Raw genomic sequence first — 15875 nt, forward strand, 5'->3', positions numbered from 1 at the left:
ATAAATGAAACCTTTAAATAAATAAATAAATAAATAAATAAATAAATAATAAATAAATAAATAAATAAATATTAAAGAGTCCCTCCCCTTGATCGCTTATAATCTAGTTGGGGAGACATATATTAGTTACATAGTCACAATAAGGTATAATTATAAACTGAGATAAGTACATGAAGGGAAAGTACAGAGTGCTCTGAGAGTGTATTTAACAGGATATCCGACATAGGGGTAGGGGTCAGTGACACAGATCTGTCATCTGAAGAATAACTGAGCTTTAAGTATTATATCCTTTTATTCTGGAATAGCATTCTTTTTGGGGGAGAATTATCTCTGGTTTACAATAATAGAGAGGTGATACAGGCAATGTAATGAATTAGGTACCTACTTATATCTACCATTACATGGGTCTCATTACACGGTTTTACAATAGGTGACCAATATGTATATATTCCAGTACCCTGCCTCAGGTTGCAACCAACTGCTGTTACCATGGATCCAATAGGTGAGTCTTAATCTCTTTTGGGAAAAGATTTGGGGTCAGTTTTCCTCAAGTGATGAACGTTAATCAAAAGATTCAGAAGAAAGTAAGGAAGTATTGAACACTGATTATCAGCATAGCTAAGTTCATAGTAATTGGGAAAACCATTTAGAACACAATAAAATCTCTAGTCTGCCTTCCCCATGACTCTTCTTTCATTTTTTTTTTCCGTCTCTGTTCCTACTTAAGCTACTCACTGCCAACTCTTTTCTCCCATCTTCTCTTTTCCATGCTTCTTTCTTACCCGAGGCTTCTACTAAACATGGTCTCCGACGACCACTTTCTTTGTGCCTCTCGACTTTTGGGTTCCTTCAGTGCCTATGTCTGCTGATCCTTCTGCTGCCACTGCCATTTTGGATGCTTCATCTTCATTGTCCCCAAGAGAGGAAAGAATTTGGAAACATTAATCATTGTTCCCTGGCCAGTCCATAGGTGGCTACCTCCGGCTCAGGAATGCATCTCAGATGGCCCTGGTGAAGCATGTCTGTGGCTCATGACACAAAGTATGAGGACTCATTTTCAATTATGGCCAAGATGGATCAAACTTACTCTCCTGCCTGAGACAATTTTTTAAGACTAGGCACAGTATATGAAACAATATAGTTCACACACTGACCACCATGTGGGTGAAGGACAGTGAAACCTGATGGAGGTGAAACAAAGAAAGCAAACCCTACAATTGATGCAGTTAACCCTCTGGAGAGAGTAAAGAGCTGAAGGAGAGAAGACCCCAAGCAGAGCCCAGCAGTCACCCTCAGGTGGGGGGACATGGAACTGGGAGTCTGGGAATCCAAACATACTCAAAAGTTGATTATATTATAAGCTTCATGCATATCTACAAAGTAAACGAGATTATTGGAAGCACAACCGAGGAAAGAAGATTATCATCAGGAATCCAAGCAACAGTGCAAACCAAGCCCCACCAAGTGCAAGTTCCAATGCACATCTTCACATCTTTTCTCTGCCCACCTTTACCTCCCACTCCCATGAGTCCTACTTCCACGATTTTACCTCACAGGTGACCTGTTTTATTTTAGAATTTTTCCTAGGTCCCCCTCCTCTGTTACTGCCCCTGCTCTCAAGTGCTTCCTGATTAACCCACTGCTTTCTGCATATTTTAGGTCAGCCATTCTCCACTCTTCTTCCTGTCTTGGTTTTTAAAGCACGTGTAATTATTTTATATTTTATCTAAACATTTTATTTTATTTTATTTTATTTTATTTTATTTTTTTAATTTTTATTTATTTATGATAGTCACAGAGAGAGAGAGAGAGAGGCAGAGACATAGGCAGAGGGAGAAGCAGGCTCCATGCACCGGGAGCCCGATGTGGGATTCGATCCTGGGTCTCCAGAATCGCGCCCTGGGCCAAAGGCAGGCGCCAAACCGCTGCGCCACCAGGGATCCCTATCTAAACATTTTTAATGTTTTTCTTTAAATCATGTATTTTTTTTAATTGTCCATCAAGCAAGGAACACTTTCTGTCCTGTTCAACTCTGTTTCTCTGGAGCCTAAAACAACGCGATGTAAAAAATAAAATAATATAAAATTGAGGGTGGAGGGGAGAAAAGAAGGAAGGTATTCACAATAAGGCGTAATAAGCAACTGGCAGTTTAAATCCTCTTGGTGTGTTTTAATTTTGAAATTAAACGTTAAATTTAAAAATTTGATCCTATTAGAATTGGTGAAGGAGATAAGGGACTGTCACCATAGGCTCTCTGCTTGGAACCATTAAGAGAAATGCCAATTGCCAGTGATGGTCAATTTCTGACAGAAGTTACCTCTTCCTAGTACTTCTCATTTTTCTAATATTTAGTCTTTTTAGACTAAGGAAATTGGTGTCTGAAGTTTGTGAAAGTCAGCTTGCATTTGTTTTACTACTGGAACCATTGAACAAGGAGAATGATGGATTCCATTGGCAGGGATCCATGAAACACTGGAGATCTTGGGGCTTTACCAAAGTTGGAACAAGAAGTAGAGACAGGAAGAAAGGGGAAGCTTGGGGATTTCTAGTTCAGGAATAAAAATTAAAGTTTCAAACCCTAAGTTTCTTCCATTCCTTCATATGAGAAGCAGACTTGGCGCTCCAACTAGAAAGTCTTTGATAAAATTCAGGATGTTTTTAATTTCCCTACACTTATGTCCGGTTTGTTATTCATAAGGATTTTCAATAAAAATCGCATAATGGAAAGAATATGTTTGCTTGTCTTGATGGTACAAGGAAGGAGGATCTGGAGAGTCTGTCTTGTTTTGTATTGAGTGTTAGGCACAGAGAAGGGGATGGAGATGAAAACTTGAAGGACTCGAAGGGTAGAAGTACCTGCCAAGAGAAAAAGAGAGGTCAGGGAGAAGCACTCTTGAGGCTGCCTTGGACTGAACCTCAGGAGGATCACCAGGGACTAGCTGATTTGCTTGTAGTCATTCTCACCACCACCCTTAACCCAGAGTGTGGGAGAATGGGTTGTTTGCATAAATGCAGATTCCCTGGCCTAATAAATCCAAATAAATCACACTCTGGAGGCATGCGTAGGAATGTAAATTTTCATCTGGGGAGATATTATTAGAAGGCTACAAACTTAATTATAAGATAAATACGTTCTAGGCTCTAATGTATAGGTTTGTTGCTATGGTTAACAATACTGTATTGTGTACCTGAAAGTTGCTAAGAGAGTAAAGCTTAAATGTTTTCACCACACACACACAAGGTAGCTATGTAGGGTGATGGATGTGTTAACCAACTTGACTATGGTAATCATTTCATAATATATATGTATATCAAATCATCATGCTGTACACCTTACCCTTACACAATATTATGTGTCAACTGTATCTCAATAAAGCCAGAGGGGGGGGGGGGAGATGATTCAGTCAATCAGTCAATCCACTCGTGATTCTAATGCACACTGAAGTTTGCATCTAGGTCCTAGAAAACAATTAAAAGGAATTGACCAGTTATCCATGAAGTTACCTCACTGCTTCTCTTAGCCTCCTTGGTATCGATAGCACTCACAACTTTAGTGGGTACATAGGATTATAGCCTAATTTTAAGTGGTATGGGGCTCCCTAACCCACTGGTCATGGTAGTGGACAAGTAAGAAGATTTTCTCTGCAGGTTCATCCAGAGATTTTTCTGGAAATCAGTCACACGAAAGACACTATAGAACCTGAGGTAAGGAATGGGCCTCCCAATTTGGTCCTCTTGGCAACAGGAAAGGGTGAACGAGAAGCCACTCTGCTGAGCATAAAATGTGATCATTGCAACAGGATCTTTTGATGCTGTATAATGCTATGTATGTCAAATCTTGCAATTGGCTTTGTACCTGGCCCTGAGCATTTGCACTGGCTCCAAGAGCAATAATTACTTCCCGCCAACTATAGTTCTTGGGGCCTCAGACAGTTTGTTGCGCTTTTTTTTCCTTCTTTTTCTAATTAAAGGACTAGAGAGACCACAAACGAGATTTATTTCCTTTATAACTCACATAATATATTCCAGTTCCAAATGCCACTCTCCAACTGTGGCAGGAACCAGCTTGTCAGTCCTGAGATTTCTCTGTGAGCATCTCTTTGTTTTTAACTAGCAGAGTACAGACCTAAGGACAGAGCAAGGGAAATAACTGCTAAGAGACCAACTAATCTGTTGCTACATGTGTCCACCCTACAGATTTGTCTTTAACTTTTCACGACGTTCTCAGGGAAGCTCGTCAAGTTATAATTATCGCACCGCGCTAACAAGCCTAGATTTTAAACAAGTTTTCAAGAAAGCTTCTTTTTGACAAGACATAATATATTATTTTCTGATTTTTGAAAGCATATGGTAATTTTGTTCAGACCCGTGATGTGAAATTATGTCTTGTTTCACTTAAAGAGAGAGGCGGTGGGGCGGGAGATCTATCCACACAGGTGAGGATATGGAGTCAGTTATTTCTTTTAAGTTCTAGCTCAGTTGTTCCTCTTCTTCGAGAAAAATGATCAAACTTTTATGGTATGTTAACATCTCCCTCAGCAAAAGGGCTGAAACCAAAAGAAAACAAAATCAACCTACGATCTTTCTGTACTTCTTTCCATAAGAACCACAACAGCACTGGGCAAACTGAACATCATCCACTTAAGCACTGGGCAAGCTAATGGGGTGTAGACTGCTCACTGGAAGAAACTTCACAGGTAATAGAAGCTCGTCTTTAGATGAGTCAAGTGATCCCTGAGAATCAAAAAGCTTAAGTCGCTACCCCATGTTCTCACCACTATTTAATGGCTAGATTATGCTCATCGTTTAATCTGACCAGAACTCAGATTCTCCGAGGATGTGTCCTGTTCTCCAACCATCTCCTCAAAATTAAAATGTAAATAAGAAGCCCTCTTTCTGGGAGGCAGTGCCATGCCGAAGAGGGAGCACTTTGGAGTCGGAGGCATCTGAGCACAGACTCTGACTTCATGACTAGCTACAGAGTAAAGATATGTAAGCGATCTGAACCCCAGTCTCCTTCACTGAAAATGGGGACGTAACACAGTGCACGTGGTGGTTTATTCAACGAATATGTGAGTAGCAGGACGCCTGGGTGGCTCAGTGGTTGGGCACCTGCCTTCAGCTCAGGGTGTGATCCCGGGGTCCTGGGATCGAGTCCCAAGTCGGGCTCCCTGCAGGGAACATGCTTCTCCCTCTGCCTGTGTCTCTGCCTCTCTCTGTGTCTCTCATGAATCAATAAATAAAATCTTTAAGCAAACAAACAACTATATGAGTAGCTACTTGGATGCAATCACTGCTTTAAAGCACTGGGAATGTAGCAACACACAAGACGAGAGCTCACGCTGTTGTGGGCTTTGTATTTCAGTGGGCACATCGAGATAATAAACGAAGAGATAAATATATAACACATCAGATAGTTGTAAGTGCTATGGAGAAAAACAGAGAATGGGCATAGAAATGACCAGGCTGGGGGGTGGAGGGGGTATAGGTATAGGAGTATGTGTTATCATAAATAAGGTAGTCTGGGAAGGCATTACTGATAGAAGGATAGTGGAGGAGATATGTGAAAAAGGGGAGGGATAATGACATTGCAGCAAAACAGCAAGCCGCCCCCCTCCCCCCCTGGAGAAAGTCTACTCTGTCAGAGTGACAGCGTGGAGGTCATGTTGGCTGGAGTGAAGTGGATGGAATGCAAGTGATGGGGCCTGGGTAGCGGCCCTGAGGGGACCACCCGCTAGGGGCTACGGCCACTGTAAGCAGCTTGCCTTCCATTTTAAATAAAATGGGACGCAACTACCATGCTTTGAGCAGAGGAGTGAAAGAACCAGATTTATATTTTACAAGGACCACCTGGCTGCTGTGTTGGAATGAACTGTAAAGGCAGCAAGGGTTGAAGCAGGGGACCCAGATAGGACGATACCCCAGGAAAGAGATGATAAACAAAAGAGATCAGATTTTGGATAAAGTTTGAAGAAATACTGAAGTGGTTTTGCCGGGAGATTGTAGACCATGAGAGGAAGAGTCATCCATGAATTGGAAACGCTTTGCCCCATTGGTACAAGGAGATAACAGAACTTGGGAGACACCGGTGTAGGGGAGATGGATTCTAGACGAGTTAATTTTGAGATGCCTCCCAGCCATCTAGATGGGAGAGTGAGCACCCAGGCACCGGGAGGTGGAGTTCAGAGCAGAAGGTCCACATGGGAGAGTCACCAGCCTATTTAAAGCCACAAGACTGATGGGCTCTTGGCTGGGGTGGTAGTAGGGGAGGAAGGGGGTGTGCGTAATAACCGGACCAAGTCCTGGGATACAACATGTAGAGGTTGGGGAGCTGTAAAACAGGGGAAAGGAAACTGAAGCAGAGAGCAGAGAGATGGCAGGATGACCTGGAGTGTACCCTGAGCCAGAAGTCAAGAGAAGAATGCCTTTTTAGTAGGAGAGAGTGTGTCCAGTGTCACCGACAGGTCAAGGCAAGGCCTAGGACATAACCACTGATTTTCACTAAATGAAGGTGATGACAGGTGGAATGATGGAAGCGAAAGCCTAAATGGAGAGTGCCTAAAGATAATAGTAAACTTGGGACCAAAACAACTAACAAATTAACAGCAAAATAAGTGCAACTGAACTTGAAAGAGCTCTCAGAAAAAAATGCGTGGAACACACAAAACACAAAATATACAAAAAATATGCTCGACCCCACTCACAATAAGGCAAATGTGAAATTATTATCTGATGTGAAAAGATATCCCAATCCGACCAGCACATTTTGGAGCTCTGGAAAATAATCTACAATTAATAGGGGAAGGTAAACGTGCATGAATATGATAAAAATAGCTGACTTTTGTGAGACCTCCCACACGGAGAACTTACTGCGCTTTGGTGAGGAGGGTGGCTTTTAGAACTGCCCAGGTTTGAATCCTGGATCTTCTACCCCTTACTGAGCCTCTCTGTGGCTTCAGCTACCTCAGCTATAAATGGGTCTTTTATTTGTACCATCCATCAGAGTTGCAAAGGCCTTAGAATAATGCTTGGCTCATAGCAACAACGATAGGCAATATTTACTGGGTGTTTTTTTATGCATGAGGCATTGTTCTAAGTACTTCACATTTCTTTCATTTTCTTTATAGCAACGCTAGAAGGAGTCCAAGACACCAGGACATTAAAGTACTTGCTTAGATCACACAGCTAATCCAGTAAAGGAATCATGATACACAAAGACTGAGCTTTGGCTATAACACTTTGCTGTATCAAATAATAGGAGAAAAAACTCATCTTACCAAATGTAATACATTGTAAAGAAACAGACATTAAAACAGTATAGCGCTGCTCCCATAATTGATCTGTAGGACAATATAGAAAATCTAGGAATATATTTAGTCTTATATAATGATTATATAACAATCTCAAGCAAGACCCTCCAAACAACAGGAAAAGCTTATCCTGATCTGATTGATAGACGTGATCGGAATTTAACACAGTTCACAAATAAGAGGCAAACAGCCATGAATGCTTGAACATTTTATCTGAATCAGTGAGTTATTTATCCAGATTCATTTCATTCAGCAAAATGGCATTTTATGAACTTATTTTCTAAACTAGCCGTGATCTACACACCCTAGGGTAAAGAGGCTGGACTTGATTTACCTGCATTGGTGTATATTTTAGAAGGTCAGAATATATAATGTATCAGTCTGCTAGTGCTGCTGTAGTTAAAGTACCACTAACTGAATGGCTTAATCAACAGAAATTTATGAGTCTTATGGCTCTAGAGGACAAGTTCAAAATCCAGGTGCCACCAGAGTTGTTTCCTTCTGAGGGCTACGATGGAAGTAAGTGTTCCAGGCCTCTCTCCATGGCTTGTAGATGGCCATCTTCTCTCTGGCGCTCCATGTCATCTCTGTGTGTCTCTGTCCAAATTTCCCCTTTTTATAAGAACATCATTGGTATTAGGGTCCTCCCTAATGACCCCCTTTTAGCTTAGTTACCTCGATAAAGACCTCACCCTCAAATAAGATCCATTCTGAGGTAGTGAGGGTTATAACTCCAACATTTCTTTGAGGAGGGACAGAAGTCAACTCATAAAACTTCCTATTTGAGTATAAAACAGAAAATAAAATAAAATAAAATAAAATAAAATAAAATAGTAGCCACGGGGCCCTTTCAGAAGCTGTCGGGTTGCCCTCAGTGATACTTTTTAAGGGAGGCCCCTGTCAATTAACCAGGTACATCTAATCCTTTTAGAGGATTAGCTGAGGTGTATTTCAAACTCCAGCACAACATGCTTCTGGATGACCTCAAAGAATCCCTTGCTCATTTTGCACAAAGGCAAAGCCTCTCAAGATGAACAAAACGCGGTTCTTGGGCCTGGCCCAGTATTCCTCCAGTTGTCTAAGAACCACCTTAGCGTCTCACAAATCCCACGGCACGAAACGGGCACAGCCATCAAATACACAACCCACTCCTTCACAGCATGGAAATCACAACAGGGAAACAAGCACCTTACACGCAAGGCAGGAGGAAATGGGTCAGGGAAACAAAGCCTGGGCGTGGGCAAGAATCAGTGGAAATATGAAATGGAGGTGAAATCTCGGGCCCATCATCCCCAGATGCGTGGTGTCACCGTCCCAGAGCCAGTTGTGCCGCGCCCCAAACCCACACCACCAGCTCCTCGCGCTACCGGGTGGACTATCACGGCGGTGGGAAAAGCTCCGGCGGTGGCCTCGTGCGTGCATCTCTTGGCCACGTGCTGTAGGATCGGGGATCATCGGCTTCATCCCTCAGTCCCCCTCTTTTTTTTTTTTTTTTTTTATCAGCAAACATTCGCATCATGATTTTCAAATTTTACCACCCGCGGTCACGTTCGTCCAAGACGTCACTCTCTGCCTAGGCCCCCACCTACCCCGGCCTTGAGCCGCGGGCTTTAGGCTTTAGGCTTTGGACTCCGGCCTCCGCCAACTCGCTCCTCCGTCTCCGCGGAAAGCTTCGCCGTTCGCCTTGGCCCGAGGCCTGCGAGGGGGCTCCGGGGAGGCCGGGGAAGGGGCTCAGGCCGGAGCCCCGAGGGGCCTGAGGGGCCGAGGAGACGCCGTCCCGCCCCGCCCGGGCCGCCCGCGGGGTCGCCAGGCCACCGGCTCCTCCGGGCGGCACCTGCGCCGAGGCGAGCTCCGGGCGCCCGGGGGGGGGGGGGGGGGGGGGTCGGCGTGGGCGGGGGCCAGGCTTGCACCCCGGGGGGGAGGGGGGACCTGCCTCGGGCTCCCCCGGCGCGGCCGCCCGCTCGGTGCGCACCTTCAAGGGCGCAGGGGACCCGGGGCTTCCCGGTGGCGGCGGAGCACGTGCATTGGGGCATGGGGGGGCATTGGGGGGTAAGGGGCGGGTGACGGGGTGAGGCGAGGGGTCCTCAGGGCCAGGTGGTCTGGGTGGAGAGGAGTGGGGGAGGGGCGGGGGGAGGGGCTGGGCGGCCATGGGGGGGCAGGGAGGGGGCGACAGAGCACGTGCTCCCAGGGAAGCGGCGGCCCTGAGACTGGTGAGTAGGGAGGGAGAGGGAACAGGGGGGTAGGGGGGTAGGTGGGGGACGGGGGGGCAGATGGAGCGGGGGGGACGAGGGGTGGAAGGGCCGGGCGCTTTGGAGGGTGCGGGGGCGAGAGGGGCGCGGGTCCAGGTGGGTGGCAGGGAAGGCAGATGGGGCTGGGGGGGCACGAGGGGTCCCCGGGACCAGGTGGGGCTGAGGGGGGTGAGGGGTCGAGTGGCAGGGGTTGGGGCGAGGGGTTCTCGGGGCCACGTGGGCTGGGTGGGGAGGAGGGGGGAGGGGTCAGGTGGGTCGGTGGGGGGCTGGGGGTGAGAGGCTGGGCGGCCTTGCGGGGGGCGGGGGATATCGCGGGGCCAGGGGTGCCAGGCGGGGGGTGCGGGGGGTCGCGGCCGGCTCGGGGTGGAGTACGGCGGAGGGACGTGGGAGCTCCTGCGGCGGGGTGTGGGCACCCCCGAGGGCAGAGGAGGGCGGAGACTGCGGTCCAAGGCTTGGGCGGGGGCGGGGCGGGGCGGGGCGGGGCGGGGCGGGGGGCGGCCCCCGAGGCCCGGGCCGAGCTGCACGCCTGCCCCCGGGTGCACCAACGCTGCCCGATTTTTTGCACTACGATACCCTAAATGTATTTTCTTACTTGTGAATTTCTTAAGAACACTTTGGTTTCTCTGCTTTACTGTGAGAATACGGTAAATAATGCATATGCCGTGCAAAATATGTTTTAGTCCGTTGTTTATTGGTAAAGCTTCAGGCAACACCAGGCTATGGGCGTTAAGTTTTGGGGGCGTCAGAATTTCTAGACCGTTTTTGACTGCATGGGTTTTGGCACCTGCGACCCCCACGCTGCTCAGGGTAAACTGTGCTCTCCCGAGGCGGGCTTCACCGTAACCCCAGGCTAGTCTGTTCTCCACTGAGCAGCCTCTCACCTATTTGAAATGCTTCAGTGAGTTGTTTTTTTTTTAAACCCACTGCGCTTGGCCATACCTGCCCCACCTGACCCCGTCTTGTTTCATTTTATTCCACACTCCCTCTGCCCTTTCCATCTGGCTTCTCTGTTCTCCTTTTTAGTTCCTTGAATATTCCAAATACTTTCTGGCCTGAGGGTTTTCACATATTCTCTGCCCTCTTTCTGGGACTTTAGCTAATATTCAGCCAGCACGCTCCTGTGCAATTATACGAGTTGTGAAAACAGTGAGATCCCTCTCCACCCCATTGGTAAGTACTGCTGCCCCATGTCCCAGCACACCCCCCACATACATCAGTCCATCCTGCCCCCTCTCCTAGAACCCCCTGGGCTTCCATGCTGCCCAACAACTAAAGGAATAATACCCAGCTGGCCCTCTGCGGGGCCTGTAAGACCCTGCAGGGGTTAGGGCTCAACCAGAGAAACAAAGCCACTAGAGATCTGTATTAAGGGATTTATTGCAAAGAATCGGGTTATGCAGTAATGGGGGCCTGCAAGGCAAGTCAGTAATCTATGGGGCAGGAAGTGCAGCTCGAAGTCTCAGCACAAGCTGAAGCTGTAGTCTATAGAATTTTTCGTCTTTTTAGGAAAAAGTTCAATTCTTAAGGCCTTCCACCTGACCGAATCAGGCCCACCAAGATGATGCAGGATAACGTCCTTAAAGTCGACTGATTGTGAACAGTAATCACATCTATGAAATACCTTCACAGCATTCCTTACATTAGTGTTTGAATAACTGGGGATTGTAGTCCTAGCTGGTGACACATAAAGTTGGCCATCAAAGATGTCTTTCAAGCGCTGTGATTGCTGGTTGTCCACCTCACTGGTAGTTCAGTATTTTGAATCTCAATCTTGCCCAAACTGTCCCTTCCTCTCCTCCCTTGCTCTTTAGATGGTGGACGGCTTTTCTCCTTTCCATCCTTCGGGACCCCACTTTAACTATCCGCTCTTTACAGAGAGTCCTTCTTACTACCCTCTCTGTGGGTCCTCCCTCAACCCTAAGAAGTACCTGAACTCTACTGTCTCTCCCTACTGCCATTACTTCAAGTTAACTATGTGTTCTCTTGGTTTGTTTATTGATTTTTGTCTGTCATTCCCACAAAACTGTGTGTCCTACGAGTGCCCAGACTTTTCTTTGTACAACACTGTATAATAAGAGTTAAAATGACCATGACAGATGCATAACAGGAGCTCAGTTAATATTTGTCAAATAAATGAATGTCTTCGGAGAAGCCTGTGATTCGAGACACAAAGCCCCAGTTTGTTATCCATTTATACATATCTTTTTTTTGCCTTGTCCTGAAGCTACCTTCTATGTTCAAAGTCCCACTTAATCAGAAGTCATTGTTCTGGCACAAGCAGAGGTTCAGGGCAAACATGTTGGTGAATCATTGCTTTTAGAGAAAACCATGTAGAAGTGGCTGGTATAAACTAAGATCCACAATGTGGGTTCCTTCAACAAATATTTTTATTCATGTCCAGAGTCCTCAGTCTTATCTCTGATGTCTGACCCGACTTGTGTCCCCCTAGAATTAAGGGTATTTGTTGGAATTGCTGATTTGATATTAATTAACTGCCAAGACAAGTAGCTAGAACTCAGGAACGGATGTTGAGGAGATGGCCCTCCTTTTTAGCAGACCCTGGAGTAGGACAGGATCGAATCAAAAGCTCAGATGTAGAACCTCAGTAATTGAAGTGGGTTCCCGGAGCTCACTCTTACTGCATCTCATCAGGACTCGCAAAAAGGATCATCCAAATGGCTCAAAATTTTATTAATTCTCCATTGTCCATCTTTCTAATCTTTTTCCTCTCTTCTGATCCAATGGTGTATTTGATAGATGCCCACCCTTAGCTTCCCTGTTCTGGGTCTGGGATATTGAGCGGCAGTGTGTGCTGCATCGGTGAACTTCCTCCTTTGTGGAAGTTTTGTGGAATAAAAGTTTTGTGGAATTTCTTGATAAAGTGGATATTTCCCTACTCCACTTCCTTGCTAACACACATGGGGATTCTGAGTCACCAGTGAAAAAGCCTTTAGAAGATTTGTGCATTTGATGGCCTTTGCACCATTCTCATTTCCCAGGATAAAATGAGGCAAATAGATATTGTGTTAGAAGAGCTTTATATGTTAGAGCAGAAAACAGACAATTTTAGAAAGTGGGGAAACTATTTCTGTCCACTGCCAAATTACATGGTTCTTTTTAAGTCATAATGATGACTCCAGATCAGGGAGAGGAGAGTGTGATTCAGAGTATATCAGTGTTACACTGTCCTACAGATGATCTGGAACAAGCCATTAAGCAATAATATCCATACAAAATTCCCTCCATATTTTTAATTTTGTTCAGTTGCCCTTATCAATCTGTTTACTCACAGTGAGAATATGAAACATTACAATATGATATGGCCAAGGTCAATTAGAATATTACATCTGCTGTGAGACATAGATACCTGCCCAAGACAAAATTGTGAGGTAGTTGAAGTTTAGAGTTGAGGCCTCCAGTCCAAATATAGACTGTTTCTTCACTTTAAGATGTTTTTGGTCTCCTCCTCAGGAACCAAAGGTTCCTTGCTCTTTTTCTTCACTATACAACTCAGATCCTTTATAATACTGCCCATAATCACTTTCCCTTCTCCAAATTCCTGTACCATAGTTGGCTCCTATTATTGCCAACTTGTCATGTTATTTTTCATTATATATTTATTTCCTTGTTGCCAAATTAAATTATGAATTCCTGAAGGGCATGGCTCTATTTTCTACGTCTTTGTTTCCATACACCCTGTGGCATAGATATTTTGCCAATTTCTACTGGACTAAGAATGAGGTCATGGCAGAGAATACTTGGTTGTTCATCAAAACAACTTTTTTGCTTTTTCTTCTTCCTAGATGCACAGCTAGACTTCATCTCCCAGCCTCCTCTGCTGGGAAATCGAGCCTTGTGGCAATCTGTGCTATTTCTAGGCTTATTCCACTTAAGCCACTTATACTTCCATTACCATGCTTCCTTTTTCTTCTTCTGGTCAAAAAGAGTCCTTAGGGATTGGCTAAACCATCAGGTGGAAGGAGCTTAGGTCCCAAAATGATCTTTTTGAGGAAGCCGCCCACAGACCAGAAACATCTGCCTTGGACTATTGGTACATGTAAACTAAGCGCCAGTTGAGTGTGAGCTTGTAGGCTTACTTGTTATAGCAGCTACCAGTCATTCTGCTGCACCTAATAATTTTAGTAGAAAGAGTTTGAACTGGGTTTAACACTTAGCTCTGCCATAGTGACTACATAATTTAAAGGCAAGCTATTTAATTTCTCTGAGCCTCAACTTCATCATTGGTAAAATGTAGATGATTATAGTGACTGCTTCCATCAGTTTGTTGTGAGAATTCGGTAATTGCACGCAATCCCTTACAACAGCGCCTGGTACCTAATGGGTACTCGGTGAATAAGTAGTTCAGTACCACTCAATGTGTTTGAGATTAGAACTCTTCTACATTCACCCCTGCACTGATCTAAGACTTTAGGTTAGAGTATGGGAGGACTTTACATTAGGCCAGTCTGTATCTAAACGGATAATTAGGGATAATTATGCTGCTATTTAGGTCAAAGGTAGTCTCCTTTATAGGCTGGGCTATTCAGTACCTAAGGAGTAAGTCTGATCAGCCATTGGGTATTAATGATTAAATGACAAGTTGTTCACCTAATCATTGATTGCAGATAGAGCAAGGCTGGGTGAAGTAGATATTTGGTTGATTTGGTCAAATTAAATTTAGATGGAGGACTGAAATAGTTATTATCTCTGCTGTTGGGTCCCCTATACTCCTGAGGGTTCTCCACACACAGCAGTCTCTTGTGCAGTATACAGTAAGCAAGACTGAATAAAGCAAAACTTAATTAGGCATATATCTGTAGGTGGCATAGATCTTTGATATCAGCTTTTGGACAGTTTTAGGTCTCCTGCATTAATATGTTTATTCCTGTTTAGTTAAGTTCCTGTCTTCATGTTCAAAGTTTGGACACAAAATTTATTATCACCTCCAAAATCTATTCTTTTTATTTTCAGGAGATTTGACATTTTTTTTAAAAAATGGGTGTGGAAAGGAGGAGTCTGTAGTAATTTGTCCTAAGATAAAAGTTGTGTATCCAAATTTAAGATTTAAAGTCATGTTATCCTTTGCTACAGTTTTCTTCCAAGAAAGTCACAGAAATTTGGCCTTCTTTAATTTTTTATGTAAGGAAAAAAATAACAGGGTTTTTTAAAGGCCAACTTATTAAATCTATCACCCAAATCTGGAAAGCAGGCAAGAAAATATTTTTAAAACTGACCACATATAGATGGATGTTTATTGTAGCATGGCCTATAGTTAAAAAGCAAATAGCATCCCCCCAAAGAAACCCACCCAATGTCCGTGAAGAGGGAAGTGGTTGGATAAATTATACACATACACACTGGTGCACGTGCACCACATGTATCATGTAATTCCTTATTTGTAAAGACAAACAAAAACCAAAATTCAAACAAAAAGAAATTACCTATATTTGTGAATATACTTTTAATATAATTAGTAACTATATTAAATATACATTTAATATAATTAGTAACACATTTTTGGGAAAAGTTATAAAAAAATAAATCTTTTCATGTTGATTATTAAGGGGCATGGATAATCAGGGCTGTGACTGGAATGTGTTAGGGGTTTTTTTTGGTGGATTCCTACATTGTTTGACAGATACAATAGGAAGGTATTACTATTGCAATTTTAAATAATTTGTAAGTCTTAAGAGTCTTTAAATGTAGAAAGCATTCCTGAAATGTGGGAAGATATGAGTACCCACAGAAACAGCCATTTTAACACCTCCTAGGATTTTACAAAGCTTTAGGATGCTAATCCATGTCTCCCATTTCTGAATCTACAAATTTTCACATAGCTGACATTGTACCAGAAATATGCAATGCTCAGGATGGTGATGAAAGCAACAATCACATTCATTTCGAAAGTAATGTGAAACAGAGTATGTTACAACTTTGAATATAAAAGTGGTTTACGACAAGCTTATATGAACTAAAATAAATCCTTGAATTATTAGTAAGAAAAAGTACTCCACATTCCACTAAAATAAATCCTTGAATTATTAGTAAGAAAAAGTATTCCACATTCCACTAATTGGAAGGAAGGAAAGGAAGAAAGAAGGAACGAAAAGAAGGAAGGAAGGAAAGCATGAAGGAAGGAAAGAAAGGAAGGAAGAGAAAGAAAGGAGAAAAAAGAGGGACAGATAATTAATTGGGTAACTTGACTGCCATGTCTAAGCATTGACAACTTAGATCTGCCATTAGGAGATCTAAGGCATTAGGGTCAAAATCAGAAGAGAAGCAGATGTGATGTCAGCAGCCCACAGTTGCAGAGCAT

This window comes from Canis lupus, chromosome 5 (genome assembly GCF_048164855.1).
Source record: "Canis lupus baileyi chromosome 5, mCanLup2.hap1, whole genome shotgun sequence".
Classification (NCBI taxonomy): Eukaryota; Metazoa; Chordata; class Mammalia; order Carnivora; family Canidae; genus Canis; species Canis lupus.